General features: G+C 38.4%; 1 pseudogene across 1 annotated transcript; it reads left to right on the forward strand.

Moving 5' to 3' along the window:
* Positions 1-24526: 24526 nt before the first annotated feature.
* On the forward strand, positions 24527-26112 carry LOC307105667 (D-3-phosphoglycerate dehydrogenase-like; annotated as a pseudogene). The gene has a single exon. The product of its transcript is annotated as a D-3-phosphoglycerate dehydrogenase-like (transcript).
* Positions 26113-27498: the final 1386 nt, after the last annotated feature.

Here is a 27498-nt window from a genome sequence, read left to right on the forward strand (position 1 = left end):
GGGAGTGTGTGTGTGTGTGTGTGTGTGTGTGTGTGTGTGTGTGTGTGTGATTCTAACAACCTTGTAAATCATGGGGCTCGTGAAGCAGCTTTTCCTGCCTAGGTCTGAGGGAAGTAATAATATTTTCATATTGTGGAAATCTGAACTTGGAGTATTATGCCATTTTCTCTGATATCTATGAACAAAAAGTATATAATTAAATAACTTTAATATGTTTTATTTAATGTTTACTTGATTAAACTTTTAGTGTTCTGCACATTAACTATATGCATCTTAAGGTCCTCAGAACTGAATCATTAGGATACTGTATATGTTCATTTAAAAAATATTATCTCTTGTTAACCTGCTACTTTCTAGAAAAAAAAAAATTCTGAGATATATTCTGATGTTAATTTTAAAGTGAGACGGATCAGTGACCAAAGAATTTAAATATTTATTTCCCTGTACATATATATTATCCTATTGCTTAGTAGATGTCAATGATATGATACTTACACATTTCTGATTAAGCACCTGTTGAACTTTAGATTGCAATAATCAAAGTCTTGTTCAATTTAAATTTTAGATTATTTAAGAAGTCTTCAGCAAAAAAAAAATGTTATAATATGCGATGATTACTGTAGATGTTATGAGGAGGCTGTTAAATCCAGTGGGAATGTTCATCAGCATACTATAATCAGCAACTAGAGAGAAAGCTTAATTACGGTTATTTAAGTGACAATTTGATGTAGTAATGGCATTGAAAGCAGAAAATGATGCATGTATTAATACTTGCAATGTGTAAGAGTATATGAAAATGCAGCAGTATCAATGAGGATCTTATTATATGACTGTTTATATTAATTTTTCTTATTCTACAAATTCCAACTGCAATCTTCACTATTACTAGTTAAAATGCTTCTGAAAAAGAAACACAGTATGTTGTATTAGAGATAAAATCCTATAGATGTTAAAGGAGGCTTAGTTAATTAAATTTATGTTATTTTAATGATTTATCTAGTGTTTCGTCATTTCAAAATAACATTGTTTTGATGACTACCTTAATTCAACTTCTTGGTAGTATAGAACACATGCAATTATTTCTGATTTATTAAAGAAAACTTTATTGTAACCTATATATTTAAAATTAGATATTTTTAAATATTTTAGTTATTATTCATATTGTTTATAAATCATTAGACTTGAGGAAAGCACCTCATACTTACCTTTATATTAATTTCCTATGGCTGCTTTTACAAATTACTTCAAGCTGAGTAGCTGAAAACAACAGACATTTATTTTCTCACACTTCTGGAGGCAAAAGTCTGAAATCAAGTTGTTGGCAGGTCACAATCCCTCCAAAGGCTCTAGGAGAGGTTCCATTCCTTGCCTCCTCCAACTTCTGGGGGCTGTCAGCATTCCTCAGCTTGCAGCTGCATCATGGCAATCTTTTTTGGTCGCATTGTCTATTTGTATCTCTCTTCTGCATCTCTGTTAGGACACTTGCAATTGAATTTAGGGAGCACTGGACAATGCAGGATGATATCCTTATCTCAAGATCCTTAACTGAATTACATCTGTCAATACTATTTTTTTTTCCAATAGAGTAAAATTCACAAATTCTGGAAGGTGGACATATCTTTTTGGCTTTACCCTTCAGCCCACTACGACTGGCTTATCTTATGATAGAAAAATCAATATTATATTTCCTATTAGAAAACAGTTTAAAAAATAGATTCTAATAATACATGTCAGATTAATTAAGTGAATATAATGTACATGTAAAGACTGTATTAGTAATGTCACACATTTTAATATTGAGAAGGAATGTTAATATGAAGTATATTTCTGGGTTATAATCAAGTCCTCAAATTGTTTTGTGGTAACAGAATATTGCTTGATTAAATCAAATTATTGTATTGCCTTTAATTTTTACAGATGACATTGAAATACTTCATTATTACTGATATAAAAAATATATGTTATTTGTCAGTCTGTTCCATGATTCCATAGAGGGAAGGGTATGGGCGGGGGAGGGAGGGAAGGATTAACCAAAGAATTTATATGCATATATACATAACCCATGGGCACAGGCAATAGTGTGGTAAGCCCTGGGAGGGAGTGGAAAGAGGGTGGAGATGGCAACAGGGGGAAAAAGGGGACATCTATAATGCTTTCAAAAATAAAGATAAATTTAAAAAAATAGATGTGCATTTCAGTTTTGTTAAGTGGGCATATAGTTATTTTGCCTTCTGTGAGCCAAGATCAATGGTGAGCAAGCAAATAAAAGCAATGCACCCTATGTAATAAAGAGGTAATATGCAAATTGACCATCACTCCAACACACAAGATGGCCACCCCCATGTGGACACAAGATGGCTGCCACAAGATGGCCAGCATGGGAGGGCAGTTGGCGGGGGACAAGGCCTGCAGGGGAGGGTAGTTGGGGGCAACCAGGTCAGCAGGGGAGGGCAGTTAGGGGCGGCCAGGCTGGCAAGGGAGGGGAGTTAGGGGTGACCGGGCCGGCAGGGATGGGCAGTTGGGGGTAACCAGGCCTGCAGGGGAGGGCAATTGGGGCAACCAGGCCTGCAGTGGAGGGCAGTTGGGGGGGAACAGGCCTGCAGGGGAGGGCAGTTGGAGGGGACTAGGCCTATAGGGGAGGGCAGTTGGGGGTGACCAGGCCAGCAGGGAAGGGCAGTTAGGGACGGCCAGGCTGGCAAGGGAGGGGAATTAGGGGTGACCGTGCCAGCAGGGGAGGGAAGTTAGGGGCAACCAGATCTGCAGGGGAAGACAGTTAGGGGTAACCAGGCCGGCAGGGGAGGGCAGTTAAGGGTGACCAGGCTGGCAGGGGAGGGCAGTTAGGTGCAATCTGACTGGCAGGGGAGCTGTTAGGCATCAATCATGCTGGCAGGGGTGTGGTTAGGGGGTGATCAGGCTGGCAGGCAGAAGTGATTAGGGGCAATGAGGCAGGCATGCAGGTGAGCGGTTGGGAGCCAGCAGTCCTGGATTGTGAGAGAGCAGTCAGACATCCCTCAAGGGGTCCCAGATTAGAGAGGGTGCAGGCTGGGCTGAGGGACACACAGCCCCATATTAGTTTCATGCACCGGGCCTCTAGTATATTTAGAATTCTAGTAAGTTAAACATAATAATAAACAAAATATAATTATACTACTACATTGCAAAGTTTGATCACATGCATATATAATTATATTACATAATTATATACATTATAAATTTCTTTCTTGTATACACACACATATAACACAATAAAAGACAGAAAATTATAATTAGCCTTGATTTAGTGTCATTTTAGGCAAAGTTTTGATAAGTATGTGGTTTCTGAAAAGGGTTTTTCTAGATAATAAAAGTTTGACAACGTTTTAGGTAGAAATAGTGAAAAGAGCCTATCTGGTTTGACTCAGTGGATAGAGCATCTGCCTGCAGACTGAAGGGTCCCAGGTTCGATTCCGGTCAAGGGCATATACCTTGGTTGCGGGCACATCCCCAGTAGGGGGTGTGCAGGAGGCAGCTGATCGATGTTTCTCTCTCATCGATGTTTCTAACTCTTTATCCCTCTCCCTTACTCTCTGTAAAAAATCAATAAAATATATTTTTTATAAAAGAAATAGTGAAAAGAATAGAGTTATAATGATATCTAATTACTATATAATAAAAGGAGTGGCTATACAAATGCCATAGTGGAATTTTTTCATTACTTCAGTTTACAAATTCTCTTGAAATGGAGACTAAAATATCTCTGATATCCATATACAGATCTAATTAACTAGTGCCTTGTCAGTATCATCATTCATCAAATTTCAGCTTGCCACCTTCTACTGCTTGCGGATTTATAAACAAGAAGAAAATATTTTACTCCACCCCAACTCTTGCCTTCAGTCATCTTTGGATACTTTTATTCCTATGTAAAGTATTTATCTTACACCCTCCCAAGATATTATTATTCATAATAATTGCATATATTATTATGTATATTATACTTACTTATAATTATAAATTCACTGCCATGAGTGAAGTAGTAAATTCAAGTACTTTATTATTACTGAGAGTTCCCCTCTCAGTTCCTAGTCTAACACAATCCACAACTTAGGAGCCAAGCACTGCTGTAAGTTTCTGCCCAACTATAGGGTCAGTACCTCTCTATAATGTTTGACAAAATTGTTCTTCATGCTCAAAACATTTTTTCTTTTGAATTTATGTGAGGACAATCTTTCCTTCTCATTCAAGTTTACCTATATTGCTTAAGTGGTATACTTCATGGATGCACTCCTTGTATCTTTCCCTAGAACTTTAGTTCCATTCCTTCTGTATGCTCTCCTTTCCAGTTCTCATTGACTCTCGCTATTTTTAATATATCCTACAACCAGATAATCCCAAATGTAGACAACTTGTATGCAAATTTCTACGCTGGATCATTTGGCACACATTTATAAAGCTCTATGCAGTACAGATTTATTTAATATATCTACAGTCTGCCAGGTACTGTTCTGAAACCAGAGTTACAGTATTTAATTTTTTTTTTAAAAGCTGTCTTCTAGGAGACTATCTTAACAATTATACAATAACTAGAGGCCCGGTGCATGAAATTCCTGCATGAAGGGGGGTGTCCCTCAGCCCGGCCTGCACCCTCTCCAATCTGGGACCCCTTGGAGGCTATCCGACTGCCAGTTAGGATTGGGCCTAAACCAGCAGTCGGACATCCCTCTCACAATCTGGGACTGCTGGCTCCTAACTGCTCGCCTGTCTGCCTGCCTGATTGCCCCTAACTGCTTTGGCCTGCCAACCTGATTGCCCCCTAACTGTTCCCCTGCTGGCCTGATTGATGCCCAACTGCTCCCTTGCCAACCTGATTGCCCCAACTGCCCTTCCCTGCTGGCCAGATCGCCCCCAACTGCCCTCCCCTACCAGCCTGATGGCCCCCAACTGCCCTGTCCTGCCAGCCTTATGGCCCCCAACTGCCTTCCCCTGCCAGCCTGATCACCCACAACTTCCCTCCCCTGCCGGCCATCTTGTGGTGGCCATCTTGTGATGATGTGAGGGTGGCCATCTTGTGATGATGTCGCGGCACCTAGGCTTTTATTATATAGGATTAGCATATATTTAAATATATCACATATATTTAATAAATAAATTTATGATCACATATGTTGTATATTATGCTTATTTATAATTATAAATTCACATACACCTTACACATGAAAATCTTCATTTAACACGTTAAGCACCCAGCCTGTTTTGTCTTCCAGACGGAAAGTATAGTGTCAGTCACTGGTGACTGACAGGGCGCTTAACATGTTAATTACATATACTTATAATTTAATATATTTATGAATTAAATATTTTACACATGGCCCTGACCCAGAGAATAAGAAGTAAGATAAATGCCACTAAATTAGCATCTGTCCTTCTTCCCAATCCTCTGATCTCCCCTCTGCTGCACTGCAGAAACCCTAGGTAAGAGGCTGCAGGCAAGAGCTCTGACACGCTTCCAAGACCACAATTTTGTGGAGAAGGTTTAACATTAGACAGGGTTGGAGTTTAATTATCTGGGACTAGACATTTTAATTACTGAATTGAAATTTGTAACTTATAGTTATTTTAGGACTTTCTATGAGTGACCATTGCAGTCACAGCACCTGTTGAATTTCCATTTGTTGCCTTAGAACAAACTTCCTCCTGTGAATATATGTTGAAGAATGAAGAAAACAAAATAAGAAAGCTTTATTTTGGATTCAAGCTAAGAAATGTATGATATGATGTAGAAAGAGAAACATGAGACTAATTCCATAGTATGTGTCCTGTCTGATCCATATATCTTATCTATTTTATCTATGATTTTATTTATTGGTTATTTATACAATATGCAATTATATTTTTATGGAAAATAAGTCTGATAATGTTGCAGAGAGTGACAGAAAAGAGGTTGGGTACATTAGATAAGGTACTTATAGTACTCATGTTTCAGGTATATTTTAAATTATTTCCCATACATTATCTATGAACAAATTAAATTACATTATTTCAAGCTCAATACATTCAAAATTGGATTCCTCAAAATTTCTCCAATCCACCCTTATTTCTTGTTTAAGTCTCCTTCTCAACTTACTTGATCTGGGCTTTGGGGTTTGGGTATCTTGTGCTGGATGGGAGAGTAGAATGAGCTGACAGACCCACTGAGAACTGCTGAGCAATGGTATAAAAGAAGACAGTTTTGAACAGGTTGAAAACAGAATTGGCAATCATATGGGCAGTCAAAAGTATGACTACATACAGAGCGAGAATACATAGTTGTTCAGGGCATAGATTCCAACCAAAGAAAAGATATACTAAAAGTGAGATTCATATTATATTTCATGGTCTCCTCCTACCATGTGTATAGGAAGAGAAATATCACAATTATCCAAACCATATCAATTATTGCTCTATATTTCCTTAGAATTACCTTTTTTTTAACCTTTTTATTTGCTTCCCTCTCCATACTCGTATTGCCATTCAATCAATGATATACTCCTATAGGTGTTAATTTATACATATCTTGATTCAGATATTTTTTTCTAACCATACTGATCTGATATATGTACTTATTAATCTGTCTGTGGGCATCTTTTTATCTACTTTTCCTGATTTCAGCCTTGTCCCCAACTCAGTTCATGCTCATACTTCTTCCAATTTGAGCTATCTCAGAAAAATCTGACCACAGAACTCATCTGGTTAAAACCAATCAATGTCTACCCAATGCTCTATGTATAGTCCTCTTTAAGTAAATGGCATTCAATACCCACAATTATCTAGATCTAAAGCTTCATTTACCTCTTAAACCATATGTGTCTTTGTTCATACTCTTAATTTCCCAAGCATGTCTTTTTCATTTTTCTTTACCTGTTTCAAGTTATTTGAATCCGTGTTCCTTGTTTAGGGTCAGGTCACCTTAGATTACACCACCTTCTTCAGCACTCCTGGAGCATATCTCCAAAAGAACACTTCATTGATTCCATTAAAAACATCCCTTTAGATTACACTGGTACACCACCCACTCACCAGACTACAAGTACTTACATGCAAAGACTTACCTCATTTTCTTTGCATTTCCAACTTTTATCACTGTCATTCAAAAATACTCATTTAAAAAAATGAATTAATTTTTTATTTAGAAAAGCATTATTTTGAAAATAGAAAGACAAGTATCAGACAGGTAGTCATTATTTACAAAAAAAAAGATATGAATAAAACTTGTGTCTGGAATACATATATAAGAAACCTCTTTAAGTATTAAGAAAATAAACAATTTATAAAAGCAATGGAGAGAAAACTTGAATGGAAACTTTACCAAACTATCAATACAAATGGCAAATAAGCACATGAAAAAAAATGTTCAAAATTATGAGTCATTGGAAAAATGCAAACTACACTCAAAATGAAAACTCTAGAGTTTATTCACTAGTATGCCTAAAATTTAAAAGATGGGCAATGCTAAGTACTGGTGATGATATGGAACCTTTACATATTGCTATAATGTTAAAAGTAGTACAGTGCTGAAACCTGTTTGGCTCAGTGGATAGAGCGTCAGCCTGCAGACTGTAGGGTCCCAGGTTCGATTCTGGTCAAGGGCATGTACCTTGGTTGCGGGCACATCACCAGTAGGGGGTGTGCAGGAGGCAGCTGATTGATGTTTCTCTCTCATCGATGTTTCTAACTCTCTATCCCTCTCCCTTCCTCTCTGTAAAAAAATCAATAAAATATATTTAGAAAAAAAAGTAGTACAGTAATTTTAGAGATCAGTTATTAAGTTTTGATGAAGTCAACAAGATAATTAACAATGTAAACCAGAAATCCAACTCATAGGTATTTATCTAAGAGAAATGAAATCGTGTTTACACAAAGACCTATATAAATGGCTATTACAGCTTTATTCAAATATATGCACATTTCCAAATATTATTGGATAAACAAATGTGTGGCATATGTAGTAAATAGAATATTATTCAACAATACAAAGAAGTAATAAATCCAACAATGTATATGAATCTTAAAAGCAGTATTTTAAATGGAAAAATCCACATACTAATGCCTATATACTGTATGATTTCTCTTGCATGAAATTCTAGGAAACACAAAACTATACTGACAGTAAGCAGATAACTGGTTAATTTTAAGAGGAAATCAGAGAAGTAATATGAAGAAAATAATTATAAAACTATGAATATGTTTAAATTAATTTCATAGATAAGTTATAGAGAAGGCAATATTTTCTTTCAAACTTTATGCAGAATTGTGGAAGTCTTATTAGCTGAAATTCCTGCTGTGGTTAAGTTTGACAATTCACTGTTAACTCGGCTCTGACTTTCATATTCAAAGACTAAACCATGGAAGCATGTGAACAGCATAGTTCCCCACTGCTTATTTTATCAAAGAAGAATGCATAGTCGAAGAGTCAAATATTTATATGCCTCAGGGAAGATATTGATGGTTTGGGTTTAAGAAAAGCATTACTTTGTTACCTATCAATAATAAAATAGATCTGCCATCTAGCTGTTCACTGATTTAGGTTATCAAATAATATTTTTCAATACAACTATTTCATTCATATCATCAAAATAGTTTCCTAATAATCATATTTTCAGTGCCCTAACTCTATTTCATTGCTCCTGAACACATCTCAGATTATTTTGTATTTCAAATGAAGACTTGGAATATTTGGGTAGCTAGCTGCTTAAAGCTATGGCACCAGATTAAATTTCATTTTCAAGAGTCTCTGTCTGGTGTGTAGAACATCTTCCTGTTTTATTTATAAAGTAATCAGATTTTCATCTAGCTATTTTCTGCTTTTGTTCTAAGTCTATTTTATATGATCAGTTAGGAGGAAGCAGCATGGAAATAGAATTCTTATTTCAGTTTTTGCTTTTATATTAAATCCCCTATTTTTGGCTTAATTCCATTCATCAAAAATGAGAAGACACCTGAGGTTCCACCTGTTTCTGGATTAACTCCTACACATTTTCTAAAGATTTTAAAAAGGGTATTCCTGATATCTGGGTGAGAGAGAACTTCAAATATTATGAGATTATCTTTTAATTGATGTGTGTTCCTTTTTAGCCTTGAGTTAGATTAAACAAAAATCTGTTCTGTTCATTTATCTTTGGGAATACCAGGCTTCAAAAAGATAAATGTACACACATATATACTGACATTACCTTTCTTTTGATTTGGACTTCTATTTTTATCAATTTCCTCTTTAGAGTTAGGAGGTATGATTTATAAATATAGGACTTGCTCCATAGTTAGTGGGCTCAGCCAAACAAACGTTTGAAGCTCCACTTTCAAAAAAAAAAAAAAAATATCAATAGCCCTAGCCAGTTTGGCTCAGGGGATAGAGCATTGGCCTGTAGACCAAAAGATCCCAGTTTGATTCCGGTCAAAGGCATATACCTTGGTTGCAGGCTCCTCCCAGGCCCGGGCCCTGGTCAGGGATTGTGCAAGAGGGAACGCATCAATGTGTTAATCTCACATCAATGTTTATCTTTGTCTTTCCCTCTCTCTTCCATTCTCCCTAAAAATTAATGGGAAAATATCCTTGGGTTAGGATTAACAATAAAATAAACAAACAAAAAAATAATAATTTCAATAATATAACAGCCTCACTAAGACTTAAATACATATGATAAATTGACATAAAATTTGCAATGCCTAGCAAACAACCATTTATTTTAAACTGCCGGGCTGATGTTTTATATATATTTATATTTAAATATCAACTCTTTTGAGTAACTACAGAAGCAAATCAAGATAGCTGATTTTTTTCATCAATGTACAATATGGAGATCATCAATCCTGTACAGTCTCAGATATTAGAACATTAAAATAACATGCTAGATTGAAATCATACCAAGCATCTTCTCATACCACAGTGGCATAATATAAAAAATAAACTACAATAAAAAAATTCAAACACTTGGAAGCTGAATAGCATGCTATTAAACAATGTTTGGGTTACCAAAGAGATCAAAGAAGAAATAAAAAACACCCTGGAAATGAATGACAATGAAAACACAACAATTCAAAATCTATGGGACACAATTAAAGCAGTCCTAAGAGGGAAGTTTATAGCTCTACAGGCCTACCTAAAAAAAAAAAAAAAAAAAAAAAAAAAAAAAAAAAAACCAGAAAAAATGGTAGTAAATCATCTAACTCTACAACTTAAAGAATTAGAAAGAAAGCAACAAGAAAACCCCAGAGTGAGCAGAAGGAAGGAGATAATAAAGATCAGAGCAGAAATAAATGACATAGAGACCAAAAAAACAAACAAACAATACAAAAGATCAATGAAACCAAGAGCTGGTTCTTTGAAAGGATAAACAATATTGATAAAACTCTAGCCAGGCTCACCAAGAAGCAAAGAGAGAGGACCCAAATAAACAAAGTCAGAAATGAAAGAGGTGAAATAACAACAGACCCCACAGAAATACAAAGGATTATTAAAAAAATACTGTGAACAACTCTATTCCAACAAGCTAGACAACCTGGAGGAAATGGACATATTCTCAGAAAAATACAACCTTCCAAAACTCAATCAAGAAGAATCTAAAAATCTCAATAGGCCGATAACTATGGAAGAAATTGAAGCAGTCATCAAAAAGGATTCCTTCAAACAAAAGCCTGGGGCCAGACAGCTTCACAGGGGAATTTTACCAAACATTCAAGGAAGAACTAAAACCTGTCCTCCTCAGACTATTCCAAAAAATTCAAGAGGAAGGAACACTTTCAATCTCATTCTATGAAGCCAGCATTACCCTAATACCAAAACCAGATAAAGACAACACAATGAAAGAGAATTACAGGCCAATATTCCTCATGAACATAGATACCGAAATCCTCAACAAAATTCTAGCAAATCGGATTCAGCATTACATTAGAAAGATCATACACCATGACCAAGCAGGATTTATCCCGGGGATGCAAGGATGGTACAATATCCGCAAACCAATAAACGTGATACATCACATAAACAAATTGAGATATAAAAACCATATAGTCATATCAATTGATGCAGAAAAAGCATTTGACAAAATCCAACAGCCTTTCTTGATAAAAGCTCTCAGAAAGGTGGGAATAGAAGGATCATACCTCAACATAATAAAAGCCTTATATGACAAACCCACAGCCAATATCATATTCAATGGGCAAAAACTAAAACCATTTCCCCTAAGAACAGGAACAAGATGGGGATGCCAATCTCATCACTCCTGTTCGACATAGTACTGGAAGTACTAGCCATTGCGATCAGACAAGAAGAAGAAATAGGGCACCCAAATTGGAAAAGAAGAAGTAAAACTGTCCTTATTCGCAGATGACATGATACTGTACATAGAAACCCCGAAAGACTTCATCAAAAAACTACTAGACTTAATAAATGAATTTGGCAATGTAGCAGGATACAAAATTAACACCAAAAAATCTATGGCATTTCTATATACCAAAAGTAAACTTACAGAAAGAGAAACTTAAAAAAAAAAAAGTCCCATTTACCATTGCACCAAAAAGATTAAGATACCTAGGAATAAACTTAACTAAGGAGGTAAAAGACCTATACTCAGAAAACTACAGGACACTGAAAAAAGAGATAGAGGAAGACATAAACAGATGGAAGAACATACCGTGTTCATGGATTGGTAGAATCAAAATCATTAAAATGTCCATACTACCCAAAGCAATCTATAGATTCAATGCACTGCCCATCAAAATACCAATAGCATATTTCAAAGACCTAGAACAAACTCTCCAAAAATTCATCTGGAATTAAAAAAAAAGACCCTGAGTAGCTGCAGCAATCCTGAGAAAGATGAACAAAGTAGGTGGGATTTCAATACCAGATATCAAACTGTATTACAAAGCCACTGTTTTCACAACTACTTGGTACTGGCACAAGAACAGACAGATAGACCAATGGAATAGAATAGAGAACCCAGAAATCAACCCAAACCACTATGCTCAATTAATATTTGACAAAGGAGTCAAGAAAATACAATGGAGTCAAGACAGTCTTTTCAATAAATGGTGTTGGGAAAATTGCACAGATACATGATAAAAAATGAAACTAGACTACCAAATTACACCACACACAAAAAATAAACTCAAAATGGATAAAGGACTTAAACATAAGACGGGAAACCATAAAAATACTAGAGGAATCCACAGGCAGCAGAATCTCAGACATATGCCGAAGCAATTTCTTTACCGATACCGCTCCTAGGGCAATGGAAACTAAAGAGAAAATAAACAAATGGGACTACATCAAAATAAAAACCTTCTGCACAGCCAAAGAAACCATCAACAAAACAACAAGAAAGCCCACTGCATGGGAGAACATATTTTCCAATGTTCTCTCTGATAAGGGTTTAATCTCCAACATTTATAGGGAACTCATACAATTTAACAAAAGGAAGATAAACAATCCAATCAAAAAATGGGCAACAGACCTAAATAGATACTTTTAGGTCTCCTCCCGCCCCTGAGGGCTCCTGGACTGTGAGAGGGACAGGCCGGGCTGAGGGAACACCCCCCCCCCCCCCAGTGCATGAATTTTCATACTGGGCCACTAGTTTTTAATAATATTAAATCTATTTATCTTTCTATACAACATGGTACTGTAGCTAAATTGTCTAATTATGTTACAAAGTTCTTAAAAATATGTATTGACATGTATGGATACAATTAGAGTCACACATAAAACACACAATCCACATTAAGTTATTTTTACTAGAAGTTAAAAAAATATAGGAATAATCTATGACAAACCATTTCTTTTTTATAAAGTTTCCTGTATAGGTTAATTTTAATATATTTATTCATACTGAAAGGATAACTTGATATTACCTTTATTTGATTTGAATGGAATTTAGTTGCTTTTATCTTTTGAAGTGCGTGTATGCATGCACACACCTGTTTACCTTTAGGTAGCTTTGAAATGGAAATGGTTTGTCTATAAATTGACATTGAATTATTTTTGGTACCAGGTTATAAAAAGAACTTGTGTGAATTTGCATTACAATCTTCACTGAGCAAAGTAAAAGATCCTTGCTTAAAACAATATTAATATCAGTCTTTATCATTTTAAAATATGGGTTTACACTTAATCAAATTTGCATTTCTCTTTTAGAAAATATGTATGCATCTTGAAATTGCTTCATATATTGAGACATCTACCTCCTGAAACATCTAGGGTTAGGTCTTTTTTACAAAGTGAGATTTGTGTTTGGAGAATGTTATTGAAACAATTAAGATTTTTTAAGAAAAAAACAGTACTTAAATAAAATTTAACGTAATTTTTCTTATTTTTTTATACTGTAACCATATAATTTTCATTCTATTATTATATTTTTACATATTTAAAGTGCTTTGGAATGTTATTTAGATTTAAGACTTCCCAGAAAGAATCTGCATATATACTAATCTTGCTTTAGATTAAATGTTATTACTTTTTTGCAATATGTATTGGGGTAATGCTTTTTATAAATAGAGTATAATATATGGACATTGCTCATTGTATCTTATTAGGAATTTATTTAATTTTTCTGGACACTGGGAAAGGAGTCTAAATTTTGAACTCTTCACACCAATAAAGAGTTACTTCCTTAGTGTTTGGGATAGCTGTATATGTGAGAGCACTAGGTTTTAGACAGAGGGGAAGTATTTGCAATGAAATACAACACAATATGTTACGCCTAGCAAAATATGAAGTGCTGCTTAATACAAAATGTTTGATTCACAATTCATAAATCAAAAACGTTCAGAAAACTTAGTTGTATTTCTTTTATTTGGTGCAAAATAAGATCCCACCTCAATTGATATATTCTTTTATAATCTTCACTAGAGGCCCGGTGCATGAAAATTCATGTACTGGAGGGGGGGCGGCCCTCAGCCCGGCCTGCCCCCTCTCACAGTCCGGGAGCCCTCAGGGGTGGGAGGCGACCCAATGATCAGGGGAGGCAACGCCCACATCACACCTCTGTTGCTGCCACTGCCAGCCTTGCAAGCCTCGGCTGACCCTGGTTACCTGAGTCTCGGGTGTCCCTGGGCGGCTCAGCAGCCGCCATCCGAGGCTTGCCTGTGCCTGCAGCTGGCCCTGGATGGCTGTGGGGCTGAGGGGACTGGGTGCCACCATTTTGTGGCTGTGGGCGCCGCCATCTTTGAGGGCATGGCAGTCAATAAGCATATGTCCTCTTTATTAGATAGGATGTACCCCACTAAATATTCATAAGATTTTAATACAGTTATTTTAATATATTTGACAGTGGTGTTCATCCAAACCTCCCAGGAAGTTATGTAAGAAAAGCATATGTATTGTATTAAGTTTCCTACATCTCAAAATTGCTGAAATTTAAAATATTTTTGGGCCCAAGTGTTTTAAAATTGGAATTTTAGATCCCTGAAGTATTATGACAATATAATAGTGAATATGTATTAAGAAAAACTGTGGTACTTAAATAGTGATTACAACTATGCTATAGAAATAGATTATAGAAGAACTGTAATATTCTTGCTAAATTCATTACAGCAGTGTTTATTTTAAGATGGTCAAGTTTGGGAGGATAAAACATCAATTAGTTTATACAACACTGTGACAATGTGATAATAAGTGTCTGGGAATTTGAGAAAATAAAAAAAATATGTGTTACTTTGTAATGGTTGAGCAAAAAGAAAACCCACTTGTGTTTAGACTGCAAAGGCTCCCTTTAAAGATGCAAGGAAGCTGGATAGAGCAGCTATCTCTGAAGGAAAGAGAAGGTGAAGGTGCAAAGGTTTAAATTGCCAGAACAAGGAAATCATTTTATCCCTGCCCCCCTCACGTGCACGCAGTGATAGTATTGATTTATATGACCTCTGGGATTTTACAGTAAGTGAGAGAGGGAGCAAGCATTTGAAGTAGTCAATACCTAGTAGGGCCCAGTAGAGAGAATATGAGCCAAACCTGAGGTCAAACCAGAAAAAATCATTTGACAAGAAATGGGAAGATCTACAAGTTACTGAAATACACTTAAACATGCACATTTTAATGGCATGGACAATTGAGGCTTGTTGGCTTCATAAACCAGTTACTAATTTAATGGTGTTTATTGTTCATTGACTTTATTTTTTACAATTCATGGGCAGACTAGATGACCTACTATATTCATATACTCAGAAATATACCAGGCACATGCACGGAGTCATGTGTGGGTGAGGAAAGGTGAGGAAAATGGGTCTGGTAATCTAGAATTATTTCATGAAAATAATTAGATGTAGAACTGTTTTAAACAGTTTTTAAAAAATAAATTTTTATTGATTTCAGAGAGGAAAGGGGAGGGAGAAGAGATAGAAACATCAATGATGAGAATCATGGTCAGCTGCCTCCTGCATCCTGCCACTGTGGATCAAGCCTGCAATCCACATTGTAGGCATGTGCCCTGACCAGGAATGGAACAGTGAACCTCCTGGTTCATAGGTCATTGCTCAACCACTGAGCAACACTGACCGGGCAGATGCAGAAATGGTGTAAGGATATACTTACAAAAGGTAACTCAGTAGAGCTCTAAGATAATTTTTATTTTAAGCCAATACAATTTATACCCAAGATACCACATTTTTAAAATCACTTTTTCATGTTTATTCACTGAGCATGAACATCTGAAGGACTTAAATTAGTATGTTTCCTTTATTAAAGGAGCCCTGGTTTCTACCAATTTGTAGCCATTGCTTCTCAGAGATGTATCTTTAAATAAGAGGCATTTGCAAAGCACAAAACACAATGCTTTAGAATCCATGTTATCTTAGATGATTTTTAGATGTATATGGGAATGTTATTAAAGAAGAAAAGCCACACAGAGAGCTTTTGCTCATATCTTTAAGATAGAGAAAGAGAAACTTTGATAGGCATTAAATTCTTTCTGCAGGGAAAGATCACCTTGGGCTCACCAATCCTTTGCAACATCATGTACTTATTTTCCATTTATTTGTGGCTATTGCTTTTTATATATAATGTCTTTAACAAGAGAGTGCATTATATAAACCCCCCATGACAAAAATATGGGGGGACAGCACATTGGAAGTAAACATAGTCACAGAGAGGAGATTAAGTGGTGTGTATATGTGAAGAAAATACCTCTCTCCTTTCACATCTAATATCCACAATTAGACATATGAGCCTGGAAATTGATTCCAAAATAGAATTTATATATACAGCTATTTTGGTAGAATATCTTTTTAAGCTGGGTTTAATTTTGTTTATTTTGTAGTATGTTTAGTATTTTGAGTATGAATTAAAATACAGGAATATGTTTTTAAAAAGGTAATATGAATATTTGTGGAGTGAACACTCAAAATCATTTGTTTAGATATAATATCAATGGGCTAGATACTATCACATTATAATAGATTTCTCAGACATAAATATGATTATATTTATTTCCAAAGCAGCATACATTAATTTTAAGGGCACTCTTACAGATTTTTATGCTGCAAACATAAATGGTTTACATAGACATAATTTATTAACTTTTATTATTATTACTTTAACTAGAGGTCCAGTGCACAGATTTGTGCACTGGTGGGGTCCCTCGGCCTGCCTCCACCCTCTCGCAATCCGGGAGCCCTTGGGGGATGTTGGAGAGCTGGTTTCGGCCCAATTATCCTCAGGCCTGATCCAGACAGGAGAGAGCCCGATCCTGTGCATTGAGCATCTGTCCCTAGTGGTCAGTGTATATCATAGTGATCAGTTGACAGGTGGTTCGGTCACTTAGGCTTCTATATATGTAGATTTTATTGAATTTATTGGGGTTTCAGATATACAATTGTACAATACATCATTTGTATATTGTATTGTGTGTTTACCACTGCAAGTCAAGTCTCCTTCCATCACCATTCATCCCTCCTTTATCTTCTTCCACATCCCCTCCCCACCCTTGCTTCTCTCTGGTAATCACCATACTATTGTCTGTGTCACAAATAAGTGAAATCATATGGTATTTGTTTTTCTCTGACTGGCTTATTTCACTTAGCATAAAACTTTCCAGGTCCATCCATGCTGCCATTAAAGCTAAGATTTCCTGATTTTTTATAGCTGAGTAGTATTCCATCCTGTAAATGTACCACAACTTTTTTATTCACTCATGTATTAATGGGCACTTAGACTACTTCCAAATCTTGGGTATTGTAAATAATGCTTCAATGAACATAGGGGTGCTTATATTCTTTCAAATTAGTGTTTTGGGATTCTTTGGATATATTTCCAGAAGTGGAATTGCTGGGTCATAAGGTAGTTCCATTTTCATTTGTTGAGGTAATTCCATATTACTTTCCACAGTGGCTGCACCAATCTGCATTCCCACCAACAGTGCACAAGGGTTCCCTTTTTTCCACGTCCTCACCCACACTTGCCTTTTGTTGATTTATTGATTATACTTTTATGACAGATATGAGATAATATCTTATTGTGATTTTATTTCGTCTTTCTCTGAGGATTAGTAAGGATGAGAACCATTTCATATGTCTAATGGCCATCTGTACTAGTATGTCCTCTTACTACCCAAAGCAATGTATAGATTCAGATGACATCAATTTTAAAACATTTTTCCACCCCTGTTTCTTGTTTGCAGGTTTATTCTTTGATTTGGGGCAGTATCTCCTCATAGTTTTGATTTACGTTTCCCTAAGAGCTAGTGAAGTTAAACATCTTTTCCTATATCTGTTGGCCATTTGTATGTCTTCTTGTGAGAAGGGTCTGTTCAGGTCCTCTGCCCCATTTTTTTTATTGGGTTGTTTATTTGGTGTTGATCTGTATGTGTTTGTAATATAATTTGGATATTAACCCGTTGTCAGAGCTGTTGTTTGCAAATATCTCCCATTCAGTTAGTTGCCTTCATTAAAATTTTATTTTATATTTTCCATCACTATTTATCCCCTCTATGCCCTCTTTCACCTCCAAACAGTCCCCTTCTCATTGAAATCACAACATGGTTGTCCAAGTTCATGAGTCCTCACTCTTTTCTTTTTCTCAGTTCCTTTTGTTGTCTCTCTTTTCTTTTTCTTTTTCTTTTTCTCAATCCTTGCAGTTTTATTGTGCTGTGCAGAAGCTTTTTACCTTGATATAGTCTCATTTATTTATTTTTTTCTTCTTTTAGAATGACTATTATCAATTAAATCAATAAAATATATTTAAAAATAATATAGGTAATATCAAGGGTTGGAGAGGTTGGAGAGAAAAAAGAACTGTCATTCACGGCTGGTGGGAAAATAAACTGGTACAGCACTATGGAAAGCAGTAGCGGTTACTCCAAGAGTAGAGTTACCATATGACACAGCAATCCCTCTTTTGGTATCTAACTGAAAAACTTGAAAACATATATTGGCAAAGATATGTGCATCCTTATTTTCATTACAATATTATTCACTGTGGCCAAGGAATGGAGTTAACCAAAGTGTCCTTCAATAGATGATTGGATAAAGGCAATGTGGTACTTACATACAAGGGAATGCTACTCAGCCATAAGAAAAGATGAGGTTGTTGGTGGCGCTGTGGATTGGAACCTTGGCCTCCTGGCCATGTCAGCAGATGCTCAGTTGTTGACAACAGAGGAGAGGAACCAAGTTATACTCGATCTTAAAGCAGCAGGATGGTCAGAAGTAAGAGAGAGAGAGATGCCATCTACAAAGAGTTCGCCTTCAAAAATTTTAATCAGGCCTTTGGCTTTATGTCCCGAGTTGCTCTATAAGCAGAGAAGATGAATCATCATACAGAATGGTCCAATGCCTACAACAAGGTCCAGATCACTCTCACCTCGCATGACTGTGGTCAGCTGACAAAAAGAGACATGAAACTGGCCAAGTTTATTGAAAAAGCAGCTGCTTCTTTGTGATCTCTTTCAAAATACTTGTAAAATCTTTTACACATCTTAGATGTAATGTACTTTGAGGGTGATTTACATGAACACATTAAGCTGAAAATTTAGTTTACCTTTATGCCACATTTTGTAAAATCAGTGCTTAAATACAAAATGATTTAAATTTGAAAAAAAAGATGAAATACTGCCATTTGTGACAACATGGATTAACATTGAGAATATTATGCTAAGTGAATAAGTAGGTCAGAAAAAACTAAGAACCATATGACTTGACTCATGTTTGGGATATAAAACTGAAACTCATAGACAGACAACAGTATGGTGGTTATCAGAGGAAGGGAGTGAGGAGGTAGTAAATGGCAAAGAGGGCCAAATATATGGTGATGGAAGATTATTTGATTTTGGGTGGTGGACACACAATGCAATACAAATCATGTATCATAGACATGTACACTTGAAACTTATATAATATTGTTAACCAATGTTACCACAATAAATTAAAAATTAAAAGCTTTAGTTTTCAAAGAAAGCACTAAATGGAATGTATACCATTTTATGAACTTGTTGGTGTTATGGACTAAATTTTTGTGTCCTCCCAAAATTTATACGTTAAACTGTAATCTCTCATGTAATAATGTTTGAAGATGGAGCCTTTGATAGGTAACCCTATATAATAAAGAGGTGATATGCAAATTGACCCTCACTCCGTCACACTGTCACAAGATGGTTACGCTCACAGCGTAAGCAGGGTTCCCATAACACAAGATGGCTGCGCCCACAGCAGAGGGGGGGTTCCCATAATGAGCCATAACGAGGGATCAGCAGGGACCTGAGGCTGCATGGTGCCAAGCCAGGGTGGGGGACCTGAGGCTGTGCCCCCCCCCCCCCCGCCGATTGGCGGGGCTGGATGAGGGACCTCAGGCCGCCACCCCCACCCTGATGCTGGGCCGGGGGACTTCAGGTCGTGCACCCCACCCTGGCACCAGGCCAGGGGACCTGAGGGTGCGCCGGGGGACCTGAGGTTGTGCCCCCCGTCCGGCACCAGGCCAGGGGACCTGAGGCTATGCCCCCCGCCCAGCAGGGCTTGACAGGGGACCTGAGGCTGCACCTCCTGCCTGGCACAAGGCCAGGGGACTTGAGGCTGCATCCCCCGCCCGGCAGGGCTTGACAGGGGTGGGGCCGGCTGGGTCTGGATCTTGCCCAATGTGGGTGGAGCTGGCCAGGTCTGGGTCTCGTGTGATGTCATGGTGCATGCGGGTGAGCGGGAACTTGACTCTGGGTCCCGCAGTGTGCCCCAGACTCTGACAGGAGGAAGATTTTCATATAAATTTTCTAATTTTCTTTCATCTCTGATACTTCTATTATAGAGAAAGGGCAAATAGCAATATTAAAATATTTCCTCTAATTAATTCCCATTTAATGTGCATGTATTTTGTGCACTGGGCCACTAGTTAGTTAATAAGAGTGGAACCCATACGATGGAATTAGTGCCTTTGTAAGAAGAGACCAGACAGAGGTTGCGCTCTCTCGCTCTCTCTCTCTCTCTCTCTCTCTCTCTCTCTCTCTCTCTCGGAGATACAATGAGAAAATAAAAACTATGAAGAGTACCCTCACCAGACACCACATAACTTGCACATTGATCTCAGACTTCCCAGTCTCCAGAACTGTGAAGTAAATACCTTTTATTTAAGCCACCCAGTTTCTATTTTTTTCTGTTTTCACAGCCTGAACCAAATCAATTGGTATTACATTTTGAATTGTAACTTCCTTCATATCCACTTTGGTCTTGCAGTAATCATGATCTTGAAAAAGTGAAGAGAAAAAAAATGTACTTATGAAGTCATTTTTGAGAGGATGATTAAGTAAGAAGATTGTTCTCTTCAACTTTGGGTTATCTCATACACTTCTTTTACAACTTATACATACATTTAGAGAATGCTGAACTTATTTCTTAATCCAGAATTTACACTTGCATTTCTATTGCCTCCAGATGCATTGATTTCTTATAAGAGATTATAAGAATGAGCCAAGAGAAAAATTCAGAAATCCTGTTTCTGCTTCTGTAAAGTTAAAGTGATAAAGTTAGTATTAACATTATATTCTATATTCTTATGAGATATTCTAGTACCTGGGTAAATTCCTCAAATTTCAGGCAATCTGGGTCAGTGTCCTATAGACTTTTCTGCTTACATCAACATTTTTAATTTCTTAAGTTCACCAGCAGGTTCCATCCATAGAGTAAAAAAAAATCTTCATTTTTACATGCTGATAGATTTTAATTTAACCTCTCTGCAAAGTTGTCATACTTTCTGTAAGATCTCTTTTGATTCTTCATGCCAGTTTGTCAGCCGGTGATTCCAAGCCGCTGCACTTGACTTGCAATCTTTAAAATATCACTTGAGTGTAGAGTTCTATTTTAACTTTTCACCGCCATTCTTCATGAAAGGTTTAAATGAAATATTGACACTTTCCATATTTATTTAAAATATTATATGCACCTTCTGCAGTTCTTCACACTTTTGCATGAAATAATTTTAAACATGGGGATATATAATTTTACAGAAAATTCTTATCAGTTTGAGCTTTCCTTGACAAGCTATTAATCTTTGAAATATTTTGCCCAATGCTATGATGTACTGTCAGAGAAGAAGTGGAATTCATTGCTTCCAAATTCACTTGGGCAGAAATAGAACATCATTATAGGCATTTATCATTTTTCACACACTGAAAATTTTGGTAAATGAAGTGCATCTGCATCTTCAGTTGGGTCATCACAATTAGCACCTAAACAATATAAGTGTGAAATATCACTCACCAGACTTGATAATGACTTAATATTCTTGTTTTATCTTTATGATATTTGTAACTGTCAAAAACTTTACCAACTTCCCTACTTAAATTTTTCTGTACAAGTCTGAGAGAATTGTTGAGGAGTTAATTATGTGACTGCAATATTATTAATAGAAAGTTTCAATATGCAAACCATTATGATTTACCTAATTTATCTTTTTACTAAAATGGTCATCGTTTGAATGAGAAAAAAATGTATTAATTATAAAAAACAAGTTACTTTTTTATAGGAACATTTTAATTTTCTTCTACATTTTTAGCACCTGATAGAGAACTTTATGTATAGAACTAGAGGCCAGATGCACAAAATTCGTGCAAGACTAGGCCTTCCTTCCCCCAGCTGCACCGGCTTCCCTCCGGCAGACACCTGAGACCCAGGCTTCCCTCACAGCCCCAGCTTCCTCCGGAACGTCATCCGGAAGGATGTCCAGTCTAATTCGCATATTACACTGTTTTTGTTATAGATAGGCTTGATAAATAGCTATTGAAGAAGTAATTATGTGACTAAATGATTGAATTTGGCTCATATAATTTGAAAAAATATTTAAGTCATTATCCAAGTTTCAGTTCCAGCTTTGATTTTTGATAAATGATTTTGTTTCGGGGATCTGTTTATTCATTAGAAAGATTTTATGGTTAGGATCATTGGTTTTCAAAAATCTCTTGACAAATTGTCAATTATTTCATTTATTTTAGAAGCTAGCAGAAATGTTTCTTATAACCCTTTTTCAAACTTTTTTTTTCTTCTTGAATTGATAAATTATGTTATTATTTTAATTTAATACTTTGTCCAGTAGAACAGAAGCTTGGAAAATACAAGTTAGTGCCATATGAACATATAAGTGAGTATAATTATCCTAATTTGGTCATTGTTTTCTTGTTTCAAGTGTGTTTTTTTTCAAATAGTGACTTTAGTTATTCTTGTTTGTTTATTCTGTGACTCAGAATTTCATAATATCAGCTGTGGCTATATAACAGGGAATATATAACTTGCTTAAGCAAGGATTGAAGTAGAAATTCTCATCTTAATAAGTAGAGCATATTTAGGAATCTTTAAAATATAGCCTCATAAGCACTGATTAAGATTTCCAAATAAAATTCTAAAAGTTTAAAAATGATATCTCCGTTTAGTGGTAATTCTGCATATAAAATCATTAAGTGGCTTTTTAATATGGATATCATCTATGTTCTAATTTATAACTTTCATGAAATAACATAGGCAATGTTACATTGAAAGATATAAATAATTTATCATACATTATGAACATAATTTTTATAATATAATCTTGGAGGACAATATATTTAGATTTTCTCACATGTATCAATAAAATAGACTGTAAATTCAGAATTTAATATATGGAATGTAGGCCTCATGCAATTTACATTATTTTATTTTTAAATTAGCTAATAAATTTAGAGATATACATTATTATTAGAGAAGTTATGACAAAGCTAATAATTTCTTTGCTTCCTTTTTTATATATTTTTATTGATTTTAAAGAGGAAGGGAGAGGGAGAGGGAGAGAGAGATAGAAACATCAATGATGAAAGAGAATCATTGATTGACTGCCTCCTGCATGCCCCCTACTGGGATGAAGCCCACAATCCAAGCATGGCCCTGACCTGGAATCGAACCCTAACCTCCAGGTTCATAGATCAAGCTCAACCACTGAGCAAGGACAACTGGGCTCTTGTTTTCTTTTCTTCTTCTTCTTTTTTTTTTTTTTAAGGGAGGGAGGAAGGGGAGAGAGGGAAAGAGAAACATAGATGTGAGAGAGACATCAATTGGTTGCCTCTCACATGTACCTGGACTGTGGCGGGATCAAACCTGCAACCCAGATAATGCCCTTGACTGGGAAACAAACCAAGACCTGTCAGTCTTCAGGTTGATGCTTCAACCAATGAGCCAAACTGGTCAGGGCAATAATTTCATTTTAATAACCAATTAACCTAATATGAAAAATGTGGCTTACCTTCAAATGTTTACTTTTAATTTTATAAAAGATCATATGAAACTATTAAATAATTTTGTCATTTGCTGTGGGAGAATGATCTGAAATGCAATAGAGACATTTTTTTCTGTCCAATAAACAAGTTTAGTAATTAAAAGCAATTGTAATTGTCTTTTAAAGTGTTCAATACATGAGGAAATTAATGAAGAAATACTGTTGACTTTATGCAATTTCTTTTTTTTAATTAAACCTTTTAATACTATTTGAAATCATGTACAGGGGCTAAAATTTTACATACTATATTTTGACATTAATTATAAACTTTGGTTATATCTCTGGGCATGTACAATTTTTTTAAAATTCAGTGGCCTAGATTATCTCTATAATAAAGAGACAGGGTGTAACCACCATTACTAGGAAGCTCGACCAGACCAGAAGTCAGTGCTGGGTTGCCACTGACTGCTTGGGCTGCAGGCGCTGTACCCCAGCACTGACTGCTGAGGGGGCTGTGAATCAGGGCCAGAGAGAGGCCTGAAGAGAGAAGCAGGGACTGATCCATTGCCTCTGTGGCAGCTTTTGATCAGCAATTGCCTCTCTCTTTCTCTCCCAGTCTGGCCAGCAACCGCGCCTCCATTTCTTTCCAGGACTCAACCACGGCTGCTGATCAGCCCCGCCTGCCTTTCTGATCAGACCCCGTTGATAGGCCCAGAGATGCTGACTGGCATAGAAACTGACCAATCAGAACCAAATCTGGGTAAAGTGTGAGGAACCAATGGATGCCAATCAGAACCAAATCTAGGGACTTAGAGGTGTTTCTGTCCTGGGAGAGCGTCCATCTCAAGGCCAGCTCCAGCAATGGCCTTTGCAAATCTACAGGAAGTCTTTATCAGTGACAGCCTGAACCCTTGCTGCTGGAAGATCCTGCAAGATGGAGGGCTGCAGGTGGTGGAGAAGCAGAACCTGAGCAAAGAGGAGCTGATAGCTGAGCTGCAGGACTGCGAAGGCCTTATCGTCCAAGGTGACTGCAGATGTCATCAACGCAGCAGAGAAGATCCTGGTGGTAGGCAGGGCCAGCACTGGCATGGACAACGTGGATCTGGAGGCCGCCATGAGGAAGGGCATCCTGGTCATGAACACTCCCAATGAGAACAGTCTTAGTGCTGCGGAGCTCACCTGTGGGATGATCATGTGTTTGGCCAGGCAGATTCCCCAGGTGACAGCTTCGATGAAGGATGGCAAATAGGACTGAAAGAAGTTTATGGAATTTTGAATGGAAAGACCCTGGAAATTCTTGGCCTGGGGAGGATCGGGAGACCGGTAGCTGTTGGATGCAGTTCTTTGGGATGAAGACTGTAGGATACAACCCCATCATCTCACCAGAGGTCTCAGCCTCCTTCAGCATTCAGCAGCTGCCCCTGGAGGAAATCTGGGCCCTCTATGACTTCATCACTGTGCACACTGCTCTCCTGCCCTCCACGACAGGCCTGCTGAACAACAAGACCTTTGCCCTGTACAAGAAGGGCGTGCGCATGGTGAACTGCGCCTACGGAGGGATCGTGGATGAGGGCGCCCAGCTCTGGGCCCTAAAGTTGGGGCAGTGCATGGGCATAGTGCTGGACGTGTTCATGGAGGAGCCCCCTCAGGACTGTGCCTTGGTGGACCACGAGAATGTCATCAGCTGCTCCCACCTGGGGGCCAGCACCAAGGAGGCCCAGAGCCGCTGTGGGGAGGATATCGCTGTCCAGTTCGTGGACACAGTGAAGGGGAGAGCCCTTGTGGGGGTCGTGAATGCCCAGGCCCTTACCAGCGCCTTCTCTCCACACACCAAATCTTGGATCGGTCTGGCAGAAGCTCTGGGGACTCTGATGCGAGCCTGGGCAGGGTCCCCCAAAGGGACCATCCAGGTGGTAATGCAGGGCTTATCCCTGAAGAATGCCAGGAACTGTCTGAGCCCCACAGTCATTGTCGGCCTCCTCAAAGACTCTTCTAATCATGCGGATGTGAACTTGGTGAATGCCAAGCTGCTGGTGAAGGAGAATGGCCTCAATGTAATCACCTCCCATAACCCCACTGTGCCAGGAGAGCAGGGATGCGGGGAAGGCCTCCTGAGCATGGCCCTGGCAGGTGCCCCCTACCAGGCTGTAGGCTTTGTCCAGGGCACCACACCTGTGCTGTAGGCTCTCAACGGAGCTATCTTCAGACCAGAAGTGCCTCTCTGCAGGGGTCTGCCCCTGCTCCTGTTCTGGGCTCAGCCCTCCAACCCTGCCATGCTGCCTACCATGATTGGGCTCCTGGCAGAGGTAGGCATGCAGCTGCTGTTTTACCAGATCTTGGTGGTGTCCGATGGGGAGACCTGGCACATCATGGGCATCTCCTCCTTGCTGCCCAGCCTAGACGCCTGGAAGCAGCATGTGACCGAGGCCTTTCAGTTTCATTTCTGACCTTGGGGCTCATCACGACCAACCTTGGGGGCTTTGTGATCAACATTGAGAGCCTGCATTCTCAGGGCTGGCACCACTTACGTGGTCTGACCCCTGTAACAACCACTTAATAAAAAGCCCACCCCCCGTCCCCCCACCAAAAAAAAAAAAAAAAAAAAAAAAAAGAACCAAATCTGGGTCAACTGTGAGGAGCCAATGGCTGCCTAAGAGGAGGAGCTTTTGATGCTGAATGGCATAGAAACTGACCAATCAGAACCAAATCTGGGTCAACTGTGAGGAGCCAGTGGCTGCCTAGAAGGCAGAGCTTTTGACGCTGACTGGCATAGAAACTGACCAATCAGAACCAAATTGGCTGGCAGAGGAGGGCCGTTGGGGGCAAGATCAGGCCGGCAGGGGAGAACAGTTGGGGTCAACCAGGCCATCAAGGGAGAGCAGTTACGGACGAGATCAGGTCGGCAGGGGAGGGCCTTTGGGGGTGAGATCTTCCCAGCAGGGGAGGGCAGTTGAGGGCAACCAGGCCGGCAGGGGAGGGCAGTTAGGGGAGATCAGGCAGGTAGGCAGAAGCAGTTAGGGGTGATCAGGCAGGCAGGCAGGTGAGTGGTTAGGAGTCAGCAGTCCCAGATTGCGAGAGGGATGTCTGACTGCGGGTTTAGGCCCGATCCCATAGGAGGGCAGTTAGGGGTGAGATCAGGCATGCAGGGGAGGGCAGTTGGGGGCGAGATCAGGCTGGCAGTGGTAGTTGGGGGCGAGATCAGGCCGGCAGGGGAGGGCAGTTAGGGGCGATCAGGCAGGCAGGCAGAGGCAGTTAGGGGAGATCAGGCAGGCAGGCAGAGGGGTTAGGGGCAATCAGGCAGGCAGGCAGAGGGGTTAGGGGCAATCAGGTAGGCAGGCAGAGGCAGTTAGGGGTGATCAGGCAGGCAGGCAGGTGAGCGGTTAGGAGTCAGCGGTCCCAGATTGTGAGAGGGATGTCCAACGGCTGGTTTAGGCCTGATCCCACAGAGATACCTGATTGGAGAGGGTGCAGTCTGGGCTGAGGGAACCCCCCCCTCCGTGCACGAATTTCGTACACCAGGCCACTAGTAATTAATATAAAATAAACTCATTTTAAATATATATTGTACCATCTTAAATTTTAATTTAAAATCAATAGTTCTTTGAGTTATTGCAGGTAGGCAGGTGAGTGATTAGGAGTCAGTGGTCCTGAATTGCGAGAGGGATTTCTGACTGCTGGTTTAGGCCTGATCCCTGTCCTAAACTGGCAGTCGGACATCCCCTGAGGGGTCCCAGATTGGAGAGGGTGCAGGCTGGGCTGAGGGATTATCATCCCCTCCCCCCGTACATGAAAATAAATACATAACATAAGTTTTGAAAATAAATACATAACAT

This window comes from Cnephaeus nilssonii (genome assembly GCF_951640355.1).
Source record: "Cnephaeus nilssonii genome assembly, chromosome: 9".
Taxonomy (NCBI): Eukaryota; Metazoa; Chordata; class Mammalia; order Chiroptera; family Vespertilionidae; genus Cnephaeus; species Cnephaeus nilssonii.